The 14,442-nt window shown below is 45.0% G+C and overlaps 1 protein-coding gene across 1 annotated transcript in view; it reads left to right on the top strand.

The window, feature by feature from the left end:
• Positions 1 to 14,442, top strand: part of VPS13B (vacuolar protein sorting 13 homolog B) — a 1,405,890-nt gene that overhangs the window by 643,641 nt on the left and 747,807 nt on the right. The window lies entirely within an intron of this gene.

The raw sequence follows: 14,442 nt of genomic DNA, 5'->3' as shown, positions 1-14,442 counted from the left end.
ATGGCAATCCGCAGCAGAAGGCATTGCTTTACAGCAGTGACATCAGCTTTTTCTAGTTTTATATGGAGCCTTCTTACACTGGTGTATTTATGCTTTACTGTAACACTAGAGCTATGGTTAATATACAGTACTGTGCTAGTTTTGGGCAAGTATGGAAAAAATGCTGTAAAGAAGGACTGCTTCTTTAATGTAACACTATGGCATTTTATTTATATTTCAGCACCTGAGTGATATGATGCCCGTATTTCTCAGCATTGACATAATTAATCCTGACCAAATCCCCAACTAGTGATGGGTGAACGTGCTCGCCACTGCTCGTTACACGATCGAGCCTCAAGCATCAGAGTTTGAAAATGCTCTACTTTTCCATTGACTTACATTACGCTTGGTGCTCAAGTAGCTTCAGCGCAATCCGATGCTCGATCGAGTAATGAGCAGTGGTGAGCACATTCACCTATCACTGTCCAAAACTCTGTTTCATGTAATGCAGACCCAAAATCTGCAGGGTACCTCCATGATGCTTCATTGCTGCCTGCATTTTGTCAGCATTGAGGACACCATTAACCCTGACCAAATCCCCAACTAGTGACGGGTGAACGTGCTCGCCACTGCTCATTACACGATCGAATCTTGAGCATGAGAGTTCGAAAATGCTCTAGTTTAACATTGACTTACATTATGCTCGGTACTCATGTAGTGTTGGCGCAATCCAATACTTGAATGAGTAATGTGCAGTGGCGAGCACGTTCACCCACTATTCCCAACTCTATTTCATGTAATGCAGCCCCAAACTTGCAGGGTACCTCCATGATGCTTCATTGCTGCCTGCAGACACTTATTATTATACCGCTCTCCAGCACTTCAATGAGCAAACTTCTTTCTGCTATGGCTAAATACTCTACATTTTCACTCCTCAATCCAGAGCACTCGTTGCCATTTTTCTGCAATGGTTTCCAGTTCCTATGTTTTCAGGCGTAGTTAAGCCACTTGCTTTTTGACCACAACTTATCTATAAAAAACACTTGTGGCCAGCCTTGTCCAAATAGTTGTTGAGTCTAGTTGCGCTTCACTGGTTGTTCCCAGGTCTGCACTGATTGCACTTTTGGACATCTGATTTCAAAGGGAAGTAAGCACAATGAGTCTTTCATTTGCTGTATTAAGTTACCTTGGCTTACCATTGTGAATATGGTTTTCTACTCTGCCCATTTGTTGGCATTTCTTCAGTTTACCTTGAACAGCACGTATTGAAACCCCAATCTGCTTTAAAATCTGTGCCACCGACCTTGCTGATGCATTAGAATTGTCTTCTGTCTTGTTGCTGTGCTCAGTCTTGCCATGGTGTATGACCTGAGACTGCAAACTGTCTTCCACAACCTCACCTTTTTATGTGTTTGTTTTTTCCTCACCCAGTTTTTAAGCCTCCTACACAGAAGTTTCTTTTCAGTTAATGACTGTGTATCAACTTAAATAACAAAAGGGTGATCATTATCACCTGTTTGGTAGAATTATAGACAAAAAGCCAGGTCACCGTAGTCCCGGTCAGGAGTGTACCACGTAATCCGTACGGAAATCCCAGGTGGGGAATAATTGGTTACTTATACACCTGACTGAATGCTTATGAAGTAAATTGGTACTGTTCTGAAGGCAAAGGGAGGTGACATTGATTTGATTTAGATTTCTCTTGCTCATTCTTTTTGCAGTTTAATTGATACAAATAAATTAACCATTTTTGCCACACATGCCTAAAAGTTTTGCACAGTACTCCACATATATATTTTAAAAAATGGTTTACTGGTCATCAAAGCCATGTCAAGATGACCACTAAACTTTTTTTTTTTTGCAATACATATGAACAGGAGACATCGGAGTCTCAACAGAGATGATCTCTTTTAATATGGAGCTGTAGCGGCTCCCTCTTCCTCCAGGAGGATCTTTGGCCTCGCAGGCATTTTCTCTGTATGGCAGTTTTTTGGATTTGGTACATGCGGTACATTCTGGTATCCTCCATTTTTAGTTAAAAGAAAACCAACCAAAACCTTTTTCTTTTAACTAAAAATGGAGGATACCAGAATGTACCGCAGGTACCAAAACCTTTTTCTTTTATCTAAAAAAAAAAAGTTATTTGGATGACATGACGTGTGGACGGGGATTACCTTCATGTGGATCTGGTTATTTTATCTTTTGACTTCTGCACAGAGATTGAAATAACTGTATGTCCATTTTGCCCCTTGCAATTCTGGATAGATTTCAACTAACATTTTGCTTCAAATTCCAGGATAGGAATAAACTCCAATCTGAGCCATTCAGCCACTTACAGTAGTCACCACGGCATCTAATGTAGGTGATTAAAGAGAGGGTAGGACTTTCCAAAATTAATTGATGGGTTGTCAAAAGCCTCCAGGCTGGCTTCCTATGGCTGTATGCCTGTTTAAACCATGTAATAAATGTTATAAAAATCCCAAAATTTATAGTTGTTTATTTTCAACCTTTATTTAATTAATAAAAGCTAATCAATAATTTATGTTTCTAAAAATTGTTATACTGAAATAACGACTTCACACACCCCCAAAAAAAAAAATCCAGACACGACAGCGAAATAAAATAAGACACGAACAATAAATGTGTTTGCCTATAATTTTGCAAAAAAATAGTTTGTAGAGTTGCTTCATAATTAATTTTAGATTGAAGAAATACAATGGTTATAGATGTTACAGATTCTTTAATTCTATATAAAAATTGGTATTGATAATAGTTAGTGGCCATCAGAGAGCTGTTGATTGAAAGCTTTGTGTCCAGGGTTCTCCCAGGGTTTACAATTCAGCTGGCCTGAAAGAATGTGAAACACGACCAATATCTCATAACCGTGGTATTTCAGCCACAAATAAATGTAACTTGATGGAATTTTGGGAAAGTTAAAAGAATTCTCTCACCCACAAAACTTGATTTAAACTAATTACATAGTTATATATGGGACTTAGCCCCCTACGAAATATCCCTGTAAGTATAGTTTTCACTTGTTTAGTTTTTCAGAAGAAATGTGGCTAAAGGCTCAGTGCTCCTTTCCATCCCCTTAACCACAATGCTGCACACCTCCTCTTAAAATGATTGACAGAGCTTGCTTTTCCACATTGGTTACCTGGCCCTGAGCATGTGCACTGACTCTGCAGAAGCCCAGAGAGCTCATGCGCACAATGTCAGTACGGATGCAGTATCATCCCTCTCTATCATCTGCAGCACACCTGTTCACGAAGGTGTAGAGAGCAGCCGCAACAGGCAGGAGAGAGGAATGAGAGCACACCCGCGCTGCCAATGTGGCGCATGCGCTCATTGTGCGCCTGCAGTGTCAGTGTGTGTACACAGTGCAAGGGATTCAATTCAGGCAGTGTTTACTCTATGCAAGTGAGTGTTGTCAATCAACATAAGAGGAGGTGCATGGCATAGTAAGTGAGGGGGCGAAATTGCACAACGAGCCCTTGGCTACTCCAAGTGTGCCTCTTCCCTCATTTACGTAAGAAATATAACACTTTTTCTAAAATATTAAGCAAATTAAAACTACTATATGCACAATTTTTTTTTATATGGTCTGAATCCCCTTTGTAACTATATACAGTATATAAAAAAGTGAGTACACCCCTAAGTGAAGGTGGACAAATTGTGCCCAAAATGTTTAATTTATTTTCTGTGTCCACCATTGTTTTTCAAAAAAGAACATTACACTTTAACGGAACTAGATTTAGGAAATTGGACGTTGATTCTTGGCAGTTAGTGTCAGCACACACGGCGAAAAATAGGGAGCGAGTGGAATGCGATAAAAAAAATCTCATTCCACTCGGACCAATATTACTCTATGGGGCAGCTCCCATGAGCGATTGTTTTCTCAGCCCTAATCGGACCGAGAAAACAGTCGCAGCATGCTGCATGTGGAATGTGATCTTGTTCCACTCACACCCATTCAAGTCTATGGGGAGAGAGAAACCGCATTACACTCGCGTTACACCGGTGTAACGCGAGTGCAGTGCGATTCTCGCATCAGCCAGCATCGGAGGAGATAGGGAGATAAATCCCTCTCTCCCCTCCGCAGCGATCGTCTGCCCCTCTGCAACAGTAGTCTGATCGCACGATTGGACCACAGTCGCATGACACTTGCTTCCCGCTGTGCTACGAGCATGTGCCGAGGGTCATGCGAGCACTCGCATTAATCCCGGTGTGGCCTCAGTCTGATTACCGTATGTGTAGTCGGGAAGAAATTTGTCCCCTAATATGGGGCAATTAGCATCTGCCGCATAGGGTTTTTGCAATCCTCTGGATAAACATGATAGGTTAAACTCGATGGACTTGTCTCTACTTTGCACTTTGAAACTGTAAAACCTGGACAACCCCTTAAAGTTGGATGGCATCATGTATGAGAGTGAGTCTTAAGGGGGCTTTACACGGTACGACCGATTTGTGCAATTTCACAATCGATCGTACCCGCCCCCGTCGTTTGTGCGTCACGGGCAAATCGCTGCCCGTGGCGCACAAAGTCTGTAACCCCCGTCACACATACTTACCTCTCGTGCGACCACGCTGTGGGCGACGAACGTCCACTTCCTGCAGTGGGAGGGACGTTCGGCGTCACCGCGACGTCACACGGCCGCCGGCCAATGGAAGTGGAGGGGCGGAGATGAGCGGGACGTAAACATTACGCCCACCTCCTTCCTTCACATAGCCGGCGGCGGCCGCGTGATGCAGGTGAGCTGCTGTTCATCGTTCCCGTGGTGTCACATGGAGCGGCGTGTGCTACCCCGGAAATGATGAACAACTAAATTAAACGATATTATGGAACCTAGCGAGCAGTACACGACTCACGATTTGTGAGCGATACTGCGTCGCTAGGAGGTGTCACACAGGCCGGCATCGCCAGCGATGCCGGATGTGTGTCACAAAGACCGTGACCCCGACGATCTATCGCACGATAGATTGTCTGGTGTAAAGCAGTTTTTATAGGCCTTGCACCTGTAAAGAACTTTGTAGGTTCTTGTGATGATCACGCCTTATGTAATAGCCTTTTTATTACATGTTTTTATATAACATTGTTGCAAATGTTTTACTCAATAAATGTGGATGAGCTTCTACAAATATTTTTTTTTCTCATGTTTTGTTTTTCTACAAAAATTCCCTTGTGCATGTCCTTTACAAATGATATCTGATTTGAATTCCATAGAAGAAGCCAGAATTGCACAAGTCGTAGACGTGTTGTGTTGTGATACACCATGACACCTCATCACACATTCAGCTGGGAAGCTGGGATGGAAGAGGAGTTGTGTTACTCACTTAGCAATGATGTCATTTACGAAGTTCTCTTCAAAGCTGAGTTATAAACTACCATAATTGTATGGATCCTAATGGTTATTGCAGTTTTATAAGTGGAAATAATGTACAAAAACAGCACTTTTATGTAATTGCCTCTTACGTGATGATGTCATTTGGGGCTCCGAGGTGCACCTGTCGGAAAGACTAACATAAGTCATTGAGATGAAATGTGCATATCTATCTTATAATTTGTCAAGGTGTTTTTGTAGTTTTTTTCCCCCCAAAATTTATTAAAAAGTTAATGCAGAGAAAAGACATAATTTGTCACAGCTGTAAATGTTTTGGTTTACATGTGCAGATCTTTAAAATACTGAAAAGACTTTATCGTAATAAACACCCTTTTATTTTTTTATTTTTTTAAAGTAGTGCTTTGATGGTTTCTTTCTATATTCCTGAAAAAACGGGATTCAGACGTGCCCCTGAGTGAGCCATTCATTTCAGTGAAACTGTCACAGGTGTGTCACGGGTGACAGACAGTCATATGTGGCTTCTGGCCATAAAAGGTCACAGCATTTGGCTGCACAGAATGCTCCCTGACTTTCTATTGTTCCTGCTGTCAGTATTCATTGGTATAGGTAGCTTTCCTGCTGGATTCATCTCTCCCCATTTTGGACTCAGCAGGATCTGACCTTCTACCAAGCTGCTGATCATCAGCATTATCTTGGTGCTTAAATACCCCTTCCTTCCTTGGACTGGTGCTGGTGATATTTTCAGTTCATGTAAGCCTTGGTTGCATGCAGGTGGCTTGTACTCCTCTGTGGTATCGTTGCTGAAAATCTTTCTGCCTGTTTCATCTGTACATAAGTAATTCATTCATTTTCCCCCTCCCCCCCCCCCCTCTGTGTGTCCTCCTTGTGTCATCTATAGTTTTTAGTGGGGTTGACGAAGAGCTCATCCCATCCGTTCCCTATTTAGGGCCCAGCACTAGGAATACCTAGGTCAGGTATCAGGCTCGGTGCATAGGTGCGGAACCTATCTAGGGTGGTGAGGGACCCAAAGGACCAGCAGTAGGTTTGGTCAGGGGTCACCATCTTCCCTTTCCCTAGACACATGGTTTCCCTTTCCTTTCGCCGCTCGCTTGATACTTCCCCGTACCTATTGTGACAGAAACACACGGGAGTTCAAATGCCTTTGTGCTACTTTGTGGCCATGTCCATCTTTTCACCATGGAATCAAGTTGTCTGTCCCTTTTTATGCTGCCCTCAGGCTGATAAGCATAAACCTGTTTCCAAATTCCCTTTTAGCTTCATCCTTTCTTTCACATATTGGTCATGTAATACATTGCCATGTACCACAATAAGGTTGTAATTTTTCCTGTGTAACTTTTAATAAAAAAAAAATTATTAATAAAAAAAATCATATTGGGAACGGAGCTGCAGTACACGGGAACGGAAACTACACGGTATACAGAGCTGGTCCGTCTCTGTACATCCCACCACATCGGGGGCTTCAAACTGCTGATCAGGGGGCGGAACACCACGGATATGAAAGGTCATGAATATTGGACAACCTCAATAATGGAAATTTATCACTTCGTGCTTTGCCTGATCTACAGGTAGACTGTTACATCAAGAAGGGCTGAATAGCCTTTTATTGACCTGTAAGTTTGTGAGGAAATAATTCAGAATAATTCTTATTTTCTTCTTTGAAACGTCTGTTCTTCCACAAATCGGTGATACTGTTGACATTAAAAAGATCTGCTATGGACAAATCTTTTTTAGCAGAATAACGTCGTCCCAGTTTACTTAGCTTATGTTGCAATGCAGCGGCACAATAGGGAAAACAAAGCTTCATACGATACCCTTTGAAATTAAAGGAGATATGACAGCTTCCCAAGCTTGTGAAACTGCCACTATGTCACCACTTTACCCAATTTCTACATTTTAAGAAGCCCTTTCAATATAAGGCCTTGAGCGCATGGTGCAGTTTTTGATGCATTTTTTTTTTGGTGCAGTTTATCATGCAGTTGGTTGCCCAAGTCTGCATGTCTCTCCTTATCTTAGTAAAGTCTATGAAAAAATCAGAAATGCTGTGTGCATGTTGTTTCTTTTTTCCTTGCACTTTCTGGTGCAGAGAAATGATGCAGTATGTCAATTGTTAGTGAAAAAAAGTATTTTCAGCTTACCAGGATATATGGTCCCCGGAAACATTTGCGTTGCACGGATCCTCCAGCATATCCCAGTCTGGAACCAACAGTAAGTTAATGAGGGGAGGAAGAGGGCAGGGAAAAATAGAATCCAGTACCAAAAACTAGTTTTTGGTGCTGGATTCCATTTTTCCCTGCCTCCTTCCTCCCCTCATTGACTTACTGTCAATTGTTGGTACAAGTTTTCCTGCAATGTTTCGCCCTTCCAGCCATTGAATTCACTAAAAAAAAGGCAGCAAAAAACATACCCAAAAAAATGCACCAAAAACACATGCGATTTCTGGTTCATTATTGGTACATTTTTCGGCCACAAGGTGCGTTTTTTGGTGCAGAAAGTGCCCTAATTGTAAATTAATTGGCTTTCACTATGCAAATCTGTGACAACTAGTTTGGGAAGACATTGATTACCTCCACACTAATCCTCCCTACAATCTTGTAAGTAGGCTTGATTGATAAGATTTGCATGTTTGGAGTCCCCATTGGCTACTTACAAATCTCGTACTTGACGTTCTGACTTCCTAGTCCAGACCTGGGCAAGGGGCAGCCCGCGGGCCACATCCGGCCCGCCTAATCTCTGTGACCGGCCCGCCCGTCTTCAGCCGGTGCAGTGGAGCCGGGCTGCAGCGTGCCGAGCAGGGAGAGATCCTGCAGGTCCGCACAGTCAGCGGAACGCAGGAGTCTCTCCTCTGTTCCCTGCCGGCACTTTGTCAGTGACACACGCGCGCGCTCTGATGTTATCAGTACTGCGCTGCATGTGTCATTTCAAAAGTTCCCGCCCGGCAGGAGAAGGAGCAGCACAGCGGGGGCCTGAAGAGAAACAGCGTCGGGGGCCCGTACAAGAGAAGGAGCAGCTCAGCGGGGGGCCTGTACGGAGGTGCCTGAGAACGGGGACGATAAGAAGGGAGAAGTAAGTAGTGACTAATAAGCTGAGGAGGGGAGAATGGGGGAGGGGGGGACTGGTGACTAATACCGGGGGTGTAGTGGTGTAGTTTTACAGGTGTAGTATATGGTGTTGTGTATATAGTGGTGTAGTGTATAGTGGTGTATTACATGGGGTCAGGGGCGTAACGTCCGCGGTCGCAGAGGTCGCCACTGCGATCGGGCCAGCAGGGTTATAGGGGCCCGGGAGCCGCTCTGTAGAGCCGGCTGCCGGGCCCCTATGTGTAGTGCCGCTGTGTAGTGGCCGACAATGCGACCGTCAGGGGGCCGGCCTGTGAGTCAGGGGAGCCCAGTGTCAGTAGAGGGGCCCTTGACCTGGAGAGGCCACCAGCCGTTTCTGAGCTGCAGCAGAGCAGGAGTGCTCCTGACCTGCACAGCACACGGAATAACCCATCCTGCAGGACCTGCGATGATGTCACGCCCATGTGACTGTGTGGGAGGAGACACAGGATACCGGGCAGAAAGCAAGAGATACTGAATCCTGAAGGAGATTTGGACACATGACTGGTAATAAGAAAAGAGGGGACATGAGAGGGGGTGCAGGGTGAGGGGCATATGAGGGCTGCAGACTGACAGAAGGATGTGAAGGGGTGCAGAGTGTTTGAGAGGGGTAAGTTGGGGTACAGGCAGGGTGAGATATGTGGGGCAGGGGGTGTGTGATATGGGGGGTGCAGGCTGTATGAGGAGCAGGGTGTGTGAGATATGGGGGTGTAGTGTGTGTGATATGGGGGTGCAGGCTGTATGGGGAGGAGGGTGTGTGACATATGGGGGTGTAGTGTGTGTGATATGGGGGTGCAGGCTGTATGGGGAGCAGGGTGTGTGACATATGGGGGTGTAGTGTGTGTGATATGGGGGTGCAGGCTGTATGGGGAGCAGGGTGTGTGACATATGGGGGTGTAGTGTGTGTGTGTGTGTGATATGGGGGTGCAGGCTGTATGGGGAGCAGGGTGTGTGACATATGGGGGTGTAGTGTGTGTGATATGGGGGTGCAGGCTGTATGGGGAGCAGGGTGTGTGACATATGGGGTGTAGTATATTACAGGTGTACTATATGGAGGTGTAGTATATTACAGGTGTACTATATGGAGGTGTAGTATATTACAGGTGTGCTATATGGAGGTGTAGTATATTACAGGTGTAGTATATAGGGATGTAGTGATGTAGTATATTACAGGTGTACTATATGGAGGTGTAGTATATTACAGGTGTGCTATATGGAGGTGTTGTATATAGTGGTGTAGTATATGGGGGTATAGTGATGTAGTATATTACAGGTGTACTATATGGAGGTGTAGTATATTACAGGTGTGCTATATGGAGGTGTAGTATATTACAGATGTGCTATACGGAGGTGTAGTATATTACAGGTGTGCTATATGGAGGTGGAGTATATTACAGGTGTGCTATATGGAGGTGTATATAGTGGTGTAGTATCTGGGGGTATAGTGATGTAGTATATTACAGGTGTACTATATAGAGGTGTAGTATATTACAGGTGTACTATATGGAGGTGTAGTATATTACAGGTGTAGTATATAGGGATGTAGTGATGTACTATATGGAGGTATAGTATATTACAGGTGTGCTATATGGAGGTGTAGTATATTACAGGTATACTATATGGGGGTGTACTATATTACAGGTGTAGTATATGGGGTGTAGTGATGTAGTATATCGCAGGTGTATTATAATACAGGTGTATATAGGGGTGTAGTATATTACAGGTATATGGAGGGGGTGTAGTATAATACAGGTGTAGTATATAGGGGTGTAGTGGTGTAGTTTATTACAGGTGTAGTATATGGAGGGGGTGTAGTAATGTAGTATATTGGGTAGAACTGAGTTAATTATATTAGTCCGGCCCTCTAAACCAATCCCAATTTCTCATGCGGCCCCATGGGAAAATTAATTGCCCACCCCTGTCCTAGTCAGTACACCATTGAAGCCGGGGAGCATATACCGAGATTCATCCACAGAGAGGCAATACGTTGCGAAAGATTTTCCGGTGACGTCTCTCTTGAAAATTATGTCAATCACATCCAGGGCATTGGAGGGAGAATTTGTCTAGGGAAATGAACTCCCTTTTGGAGTAGTTTTCACAGATTTGCATACAGTGAGCGGATTAAAACTTAATTTTATAATTAAACAGTAATCACTATGACATAAGGAGGAGCTTGTTAGAATGTAGAGGTCGGGTGCAATACGGACACAGCAGTTTAGGGGGTTAGGGCAGCTGATAGGATTCCTTTAATGTCATATAATCCATGTAATTTCAGTCCTCCAGAGCGAGAGGCGCTCCTCCAGAGCGAGAGGCGCTCCTCCTCCAGAGCGAGAGGCGCTCCTCTTCCATAGCGAGAGGCGCTCCTCTTCCAGAGCGAGAGGCGCTCCTCTTCCAGAGCGAGAGGCGCTCCTCTTCCAGAGCGAGAGGCGCTCCTCTTCCAGAGCGAGAGGCGCTCCTCTTCCAGAGCGAGAGGCGCTCCTCTTCCAGAGCGAGAGGCGCTCCTCTTCCAGAGCGAGAGGCGCTCCTCTTCCAGAGCGACAGGCGCTCCTCTTCCAGAGCGAGAGGCGCTCCTCTTCCAGAGCGAGAGGCGCTCCTCTTCCAGAGCGAGAGGCGCTCCTCTTCCAGAGCGAGAGGCGCTCCTCCTCCAGAGCGAGAGGCGCTCCTCCTCCAGAGCGAGAGGCGCTCCTCTTCCAGAGCGAGAGGCGCTCCTCTTCCAGAGCGAGAGGCGCTCCTCTTCCAGAGCGAGAGGCGCTCCTCTTCCAGAGCGAGAGGCGCTCCTCTTCCAGAGCGAGAGGCGCTCCTCTTCCAGAGCGAGAGGCGCTCCTCTTCCAGAGCGAGAGGCGCTCCTCTTCCAGAGCGAGAGGCGCTCCTCTTCCAGAGCGAGAGGCGCTCCTCTTCCAGAGCGAGAGGCGCTCCTCTTCCAGGGCGAGAGGCGCTCCTCTTCCAGGGCGAGAGGCGCTCCTCTTCCAGGGCGAGAGGCGCTCCTCTTCTAGAGCGAGAGGCGCTCCTCTTCTAGAGCGAGTGGCGCTCCTCTTCCAGAGCGAATGGCGCTCCTCTTCCAGAGGGAGTGGCGCTCCTCCTCCAGAGCGAGAGGCGCTCCTCTTCCAGGGCGAGAGGCGCTCCTCTTCCAGGGCGAGAGGCGCTCCTCTTCCAGGGCGAGAGGCGCTCCTCTTCCAGAGCGAGAGGCGCTCCTCTTCCAGGGCGAGAGGCGCTCCTCCTCCAGGGCGAGAGGCGCTTCTCCTCCAGGGCGAGAGGCGCTCCTCCTCCAGAGTGAGAGGCGCTCCTCTTGCAGAGCGAGAGGCGCTCCTCCTCCAGAGCGAGAGACGCTCCTCCTCCAGAGCGAGAGGCGCTCCTCCTCCAGAGCGAGAGGCGCTCCTCCTCCAGAGCGAGAGGCGCTCCTCCTCCAGAGCGAGAGGCGCTCCTCCTCCAGAGCGAGAGGCGCTCCTCCTCCAGAGCGAGAGGTGCTCTTTGGAGCCAGTGATGACTAATGTTATCTTGCTAAGCAAATAACAGCTGAAAACATTTTTCTTTTTCTTTCTTTTTTTATTTTGCTTTTGCCTGATATTTGGTGAACTCCTAAAGGCTGAAAGGATTTGGATAGATCTTCTTGTATATATAGGTGACAAGTGCATTTTAATGTGTTCTAAAAGTCTTGAACATGTACGAGATGGAGTCGGTGAACCATGCAATGTTATTTTCTGTCTCATCTGTCAAATTACTTGTGACATTACTGGATTTTAGTTCATTAGCCACAAAAAAAAAATTACTGAGATACCATATTGTCATTAGCCCATAAGTAAGGCTTGTGAAGCGTCGGAGGAATGTAATATTCTACCTACTATATTCTCAGCAGTCCCAAGTTGCTGTTTAATTAGTTAATAAAATGGATCAAACGGTATTCTGTAAGGCATTAACATAGAGTAAGTGCTCCTACAGCCAGGACGATAATTGCTTTTACGTGTTACGATGGGCTGATTTTACTCTGCCTTTGATCATGTGTAACATGATTTCATTTGCTTAACCAAACATTCTTGGAGAATGCCATTCAGCGCAGAATCGAGCGTTTGTTTGGAGAAGCGACTAATATTCAGCCCTCTACCTATTCGGTCACAGTTAATGTGTTGTACTAAAGTGCTGCATTTAATGGTCTTTACATAATCACTGTTCATAGTAGCTGAGCGGTACTATACGTTTCAGAGGCATTAACTACCGTGAAGCGTAAATAAGTACTATGGTAGGAACAGTAGTCATCTATGTATCTATTTTTTTTTTCGTAGGACATGTTAAGTACTTGTGAAAGGGAAATCTGTGTACACACATTTTAAAGTATATTGTGATGAGTGAGACCAGCCTGAAAAACTGGGTGGTCTTTGTAGAAAATGAAAAGTGCCTAAAAAGATGAATGCAAAATCTTCCGATTGCATAAAGCAAGCGTCCACCCTAGAAAAGCATACTATGATGTTATTTTATATAGGGATTACATTTCTGCTTCAAATCCCCAAAATACATATTTAGTAAAAAAGTAACATTCTGGTTTCCCACAGCCAATGCTAGAGGAAGAAAGTCTGCATGCTTTATATACATTGAGCTGAAAAATAGCAAAGTATTCAGTAAGCTCCCCTTGGCAATCAGAATGTATTTTATAAAGGGAACCTGTCATCTGGTTCTTGATACCCAAACTGCGGATAGCATAAATCAGAGCCCCCGACTTCATGATTACAGCCAGGTATGTTTTTCTCTAAAAGGCTTAGGCATTTTACAAAACATAGTTTTTACATCCAGCTAATAATCTTAATAAGAAAAAGGACTAGTCCAGTGGAGAGCCCTGCCGCCTCTTCCCAGCACTGCTGCAGGTGATAAGACAGGTCTTATGTCTCACCCTTAGCTTTACAGGCCACAAAGCCTAAGGCTGTGTGCCCACGATCAGTGTTTACAGCGTTTTATATGCAGCATATTTTGCTGTGTCCAAAATGCTGAATTGTACAGTACAAGCACAGTGGATTGGATTTCTAGAAATCTCATGCCCACTGTGTGTGTACGACCCACAGCAAAACTGACCTGTGGCACGGCTTTCCGAGCCGCAAGCATGTCAATTCTTTGCTGCAGAGTTGTAAGTATTCTCTATAGGGAGAGCACAAGCGAGACACCGCAGCCCCCGAGCCCTGATCATGGGCACAGGCAGCTGCGGTCTCCTGCGTTCCCCTGTGGAGGAGACTCGCAGCCCTGCAGGTCAGGACCCGCTGCGTCCAGGATGCAGTGGGTCCTGATCGTTGTTCACATACACTAATACTAGGGTAGTCTTCCTGTTCTTCATAGAAGTTGGTACAGTAGGTAACTGAAGGTGAGGTAACACCTGTCTATATACAACATATTCATGTGTATAAATGACCCACTCACAGTCCGGACCTTAATCCCGTTGAGAATCTGCAGCAAGACTTGAAAGTTGCTGTTCACAGACGCTCTCCATCCAATCTCACTGAGCTCAATAATATTTGCAAAGAAGAATGGGCTTTCCAGTCTCTAGAAGTGCAAAATTGTTAGAGACTTATCAGAAAAGACTTGCAGCAGTGCTTGCAGTAAAAGGTGATCCAACAAAGTAACATCTCATAGGGGCTAAATACAAATGCACGTCACAATTTTCAGATTTATATTTTTTAGAATACTTCCTATTTAGTGGTGACATTTTACAAAATTCCAGTAAAATACATTTACGTCTTTGGGTGGAACATGAAAAAAAAAATAGAAAACAGGGTCTGAATACTTTTTGAAGCCACTCTAGATAACACTGGATGCACCATTGACAATAGATGATGGCCACATGTACATCCTTTCTCTATTTTTGCCCAGATTACAGCATGGCCATAAAATATTTGTATTCAAATGAATAGAGTCAGAGCCAGTTTGTTGCTGCTTATAGTCATGTGGCTGCTGAAAACAACCAGAAAGATAAGTCTAATAATGGTGCATTAGAAGAATACAAGGCACTCCCAAGATTGGCTGCAACG

This window comes from Anomaloglossus baeobatrachus, chromosome 6, assembly GCF_048569485.1.
Source record: "Anomaloglossus baeobatrachus isolate aAnoBae1 chromosome 6, aAnoBae1.hap1, whole genome shotgun sequence".
Lineage (NCBI taxonomy): Eukaryota > Metazoa > Chordata > Amphibia > Anura > Aromobatidae > Anomaloglossus > Anomaloglossus baeobatrachus.
Note: the sequence above shows the minus strand (reverse complement) of the source record. Positions and strands in the feature narration are given on the sequence as shown.